This window comes from Protopterus annectens, chromosome 6.part0, assembly GCF_019279795.1.
Source record: "Protopterus annectens isolate FY-2018-M chromosome 6.part0, PAN1.0, whole genome shotgun sequence".
Taxonomy (NCBI): domain Eukaryota; kingdom Metazoa; phylum Chordata; order Ceratodontiformes; family Protopteridae; genus Protopterus; species Protopterus annectens.
The window spans coordinates 534198364-534203932 of record NC_056737.1 but is presented as its reverse complement, the minus strand read 5'-3'; positions in this window follow the sequence as shown (position 1 = coordinate 534203932).

The window sequence follows — 5569 nt, the reverse complement described above, 5'->3', positions numbered from 1 at the left end:
AGTTTTCTTTAGTATCTTTATCACATACAAGCATAACTAAAAATGCTTTGCTATAAAACATTTAATTTGTGTCATGAAAAGTTGCTGCTAAGAACAGAAATTGTTTTACTTACAGTTACATTTTTTCTTTTCTATACCCTTCTTCTCTGTGTTCTTCCAAACATTAATAACATGAACTGAGGCAAATGCCTTTTAGTTCCCCACAAGTTTAACAATCAACAAAGTCCATTCTTTCCACCTTCTCTTCTACAGCTGTATTTCACAAATGCAGTGCTTTGCAGTCTCACATGTATTCACTAATTTCTGTTTTGCTGGTCTTCGGCATGCTCATCTCCATTCCCTAACTCCAGACTGTAGTTCAATTTATAGATACATCCGATTCTTCTAGTTAACTTCTATGCTTTTCTCTGTCTCTCAAGCATTTTCCTTTGGAACAATGGAAATGGTTTCACTGGCAAAGTCTCTACATATGTTTTACTATCAGAAGAATGAGAAGCAGAATCCCCTTATGCTGATGGCTCACTTTTTGTTGGACAGACATTTTTTAACTAACCTGCTTAGCCTGTTCTGCATCAAAAGATGACTTTGATCTTCCAGGAAAAAAATATTCTGAAAATAGCTTGAATCTCACACCTCCCCCTCAAAATTCCCTGATTGCTGGAATAAATTTGTTTCTCTTCTGCCTCGTGTTCAGTGAATAATCATTCTCCACAAACACTCTTCTGTTTCCAGCTTTAACTACTTTGCCCATTTGCCACAGTTTTGTCAGGATCAACTCTTTCTACTTGTAGGTTTGCATCTTTACTAATAAAGGTCTTGCTTTTTTTATTGCCAAGTTTGGAACAGATACACAGTGTGCCCTTTCAGTTAACAGATCCTGCTGTAAAATACCAGTCCAGTTGCTTATCTGTACCTTCATAGAATTAATGTTCCTGTTCCTTCTAGTTTCTCTGGTACAGCAGAAACTCTCAGATTATGCAGTAGGCATCCTAGGCATGTATCTAAGAATGTGGTTAGGGTACAATTTCTTAGGATAATGAGATTACATAATAATGATGAGCCTGTGGAAGATGCACTAGACATGGTGCCCAGAGATTTTTATCTCTAGAGGCTATTCACATATTGAGGTACATAAAACTGTTAATGTAGTATGTTCCCTTAGAAGTTCAGTTGCTAAACCTTTTTTTTGCAGAACACATACAGGATACTGCTGGTTTAGTTTCATCTAGACAAAAGTTGAATCCATGTATGGTGTTGACCTATTCTAGTGACATAAGTGCAGTCTGCAATTATTATTAAAAAGAATTGGGCAATTCTTATGGCTGAGAAGTCTTGGGCACTAAATAAATCCCTGAAATGTGAACTTTGTTACAAACTCAAGCAAAATACTCATTATAAGGGTTCTGAACATATGGGCACATTCCTGTGAGGGTTATGTAGTGCCTGTAAATTTGTATGGGTGAATACCTATATTGAACACCCAGTTTCTAACTGTAGAATTGATCTTGACTTCTCTGCAGACTGGAAGACTAAGAATGTGATCAACTATGCACAATATCTAGTCTGTAAATGCTATTATGTAGGTAAAATAAACCATACATTTAAAGAGAGGATTTTAGAACATATAGGTGATATTAGGAATAAAAAGATAAATAATTAATCGGTTAAACATGTTATTGATTGTGGTTCTGATCGTAAGTTTAGATTCACTGTGTTAGAGATTGTGAGTGAAAATATAATGGGTGGCAATGTTCAGAACAGGGCTGAGTGGAATGAATTAAAATGGATTGTGACTTTACAAGTGGATAGGAGCCCAGAGTTTAATAGGTGTAAAGCTGGTGCTTAAAGCATGTGGCTTAGTTCATTGAATGATTGAGTTATCTCCATTTCCTTATTGAGATTTTTATCAATGAGCTGGTACACATCGCTGGGTAGGAAGTGTTGTTTAGATCACTTGCTCTAGTCTTTTGATCCTTTGATATGATTGGTTCTCTCATGTTTTTATGGATGAGCTGGTGTTTGTAATTTCATATGGTCTGATGAAGTGGCTATATGCCATGAAAGCGCTTACTCATATTTTATGCTTTTTTTTTTGCTTTTATGTGGCTCATTAAAAAGATTTTCTATGTTCAGCTGTGGTAGTCGGATATCTGTTTTTTACTTCATAAAATTTCTGATTTTCCCTATGTGCTGTGTCCTGTAATTCTTTTTGAAACATCTCTTTTTGAGGAGTCTCATACCCACCAGCCTTTTCTTTATTACAACCTCTGATTTTTGCAGTTTTGTCAGCTCCTCTGCATTGATATACTCCCTCAGTGTTTTATTTTATTCAGCTCTGAGCAAATTTGACTTATAACTGTCATGTACTGCACCATAGCTGGAGCTTGAACTGATTTTTGCTGAACAGTTGCAGGAATTTTCTCAGTCACTGTTTTCTCTTTACCTTTTCTCTTTGATTTTCTTTCAGGCTGTCTTTGTTTCTTCTTTGCTGATATCCAAGCAGTGTACTTACTAGCCAGTAACTGAATTTACAAAAAGTGACAGAGTTCCTGGCCCTTGTCTTTCATTTTCTTTTTTTCACATTGGGAGGCCTGACGTTAATCTGTTAATCAGTGTGCAGCCATCTTGTAAAGCCAACATGAAAATCATGCCTAATACACTTTGATATATTTGTGAGAAATAATTATGTAAAGTCTATATCATAAGTTTGAAATGACATCTTTTTTCTTTTTTTTTAATTCAGTCCATTAAACTCATACTCAGCCCAGGGTACACAGTTTTTTAATTGCAATGAGAAAACTTCAGCAATGTTAAGAGTCTCAAAAGAGATTTCACAGTGATTTTTACTTCCCCGCATGTATCACAGCACTAACATCAGAAACTACAAAACCCAAAGTAACCGTAATATGATCCTAAATAAAATGCATGTTTTTGCATTGTCCATTTTGTGTAATTCAGATAACTGGTGACTCACTTTGTTAATCTTCTGGCTTTTTCCCGGTTAGGGGTCACCACAACGGATCACCTGTCCGCTCATGATTGGCAGTGTAGTTTTACGGTGTCGAGTTGCCAGCCTGGTGCCCAACCTTCCACAGAAGGCACACACATGCACACACTCAGACCTAGGGCCAATTTAGAGTGTCCAATCCACCTACAGCATGTCTTTGGGATGTGGGAGGAAACCGGAGTACCCGGAGGAAACCCACGCGACTACAGGGAGGACATGCAGACTCCACACAGAAGACACCCCAGCCAAGGATCAAACCGGAGAACCTCTAGCTATGAGGCAGCAACGCTAACCACTGCACCACCGTGGCCACCCTTTGTTAATATCTAGTTAAAACATTTCCTTTCCTTTTGTACCATTTGTATGTACAATTTAGTTTCAGACGGCAATTTAGTCTCTTCTTCAGTAACACCTTTAATGGCCTAATAACTAATGTTGGAGTATTTGTAGATATGACTAGGGCATTTGAAACAATAAGCCATAGCCTGCTTGTCAGTAAATTGAAAAAAAAAAAAAAACAGAGAAAGAAACAAAATACTTTTGGATAGAATACTATTATCTTGCTCAAAAGCTACCTGGAGTACAGTACATTTCAAGTCACTTCTGGCAATACTCTGTCTCTGCACTAGGCGCACTAAGTACTGGAGTTCCTCAAGGCTTTGTATTAGGACTCTTAGGTTCATAGGTTCATAGGTTCATACTAGGCTATCTGGGAACTATACCCATTATTTTGCTGTGCCTCTGTTGAGCAGTGACACTGAGGTAATCCATCCATTGGTCAAGATTTCTCTTGAACAAGGCCATTATTCCACAGCATAGGAGTCTTTGGGTGATGAATCTATCCCTCCTTTTGAGGTGAAGCATATTCATCAAATCTGGGTTTGACATGGCCTTGTATGTTAGGGCAAAGGTCACCTCTGAGCATGAATAGAGCTGGAGTTCTTTCAGTCGGGCAGCATAGGACAGATGTTTGAGACCCTTTATCCTTTTGGTGAGGAACTTTTGTGGCCTCTCCAGCTGCTGCAAGTGTCGGGTCAGATACATTGGGCATTGTACTCAATCATTGGTCTGATGAGTGATGAGTATAGGGACCCTTCATGATAAGGTGGGCAATGTAGAAGGTCTTCCTAACTACTTTAGCTACATGGGTGTCGAATGACAGACTACTATCAACCTGGGTCCCCAGGTCCCTGATAACTTCTTCTGTACTCAATGGATTGCCACCTATTTGGTAGCTAGGGGTAACCTTGTTTTTTTTGGCATTTAACGCCATGGCTCTGGCACCAGTTATCAGTTTGCAGTCATCTGCAAACTTTGTCAGCCATACATTCCTCCTGTGTTTGCTTGTACTTGTGACAGGCTTTGAGTCTGACATGGCGCCAGCAACTCTGACCCTGTGGGTTCTGTCACTCAGCCAGTTTGCAACCCATCTTGTGATGTATGGGTTAACATTTAAGCTGATGAGTTTTTCAATGATAGTATTGTATCAAAGGCTTTCCCAGATCGAGGTAGGCTGTATGGACTGCCTTTCCCTCATCAATGGCTTTGGTGACTGTTTCAAAGTCAACCAAGTTTAGAAGGCATGATCTGCCTTTGACAAAGCCAAACTGGGATGGATCCAAAGTCTGCAAATTCCCTATGTCTTTATTTATGAGGTCCATTATGATCCTCTCCATGGCTTTGCAGATAAGGCTTGTCAAGCTAATGGGCGGTAATTTCAGGGGTGTGGTGGAGGCACCGCCTTTGTGAGTGGGGACCACAGTTGCAGTGCGCCACTCCTGGAGTGCGTATCCAGAGGTAGACTATGATTAAACAGCTGTACACCATCAGGTCCCATGGATGCTGTGGAGATGTTTGGGGGTTGCACTGAACCTGTCAGCCAGTATGTTGGCAATGTCTGTAGGATCAGTAAATCTTCACATCATTTTGAACTAGTTCTGAGCATATCTGGGAGTTTCCTCCCAGGTTTCTAACATAGCTAAAGAAGGCCTTATGATTGTCTCTTTGAGTCTTTTATTTTTTTTTCTCTCAAATTTGCTTTGGATGATTTTATGAGAGCTCTTAGTTTTTACTTATAGTGATCAAGGGTGTCTTTGTTTTGCTTGGGATTGCCTTATCCATGCAGTCCTGCAGGTGCTGGTAGAAAGCATTTTGTAGTGGATTCAGCGAGAGAGTACTGTTTTTTTTTCCGGGCCGGGGCCTTAGACCACCACACAGAGAAGTGAGAAAGTGGTCGAAGTCCTTCAGAAGTTTTTTTTGTTTTTTTTTTTTTTTGGGGGTGGGATGGTGGGGGACCTCCAGCGATCTCACCAGTGAGGGGTATACTTCCGGTGTTGAACATTGTGCTCCCATGTTCTTGCTCTTCTCTTTGTTCATTAATGATCTGACAGAAGATTTGCCTAAATTATTCCTCATTTTATATGCAGATGACATCCTCTTGCTAGAATCAAACAAGTGTCAACTCTCCCTACAAACGATTTTCTTTCAAGTTTTTAAATGGGCTTTAAGTAACAAACTGCTGATAAACCACAAAAAAACAAATACAATGATCTTTGCATCTCC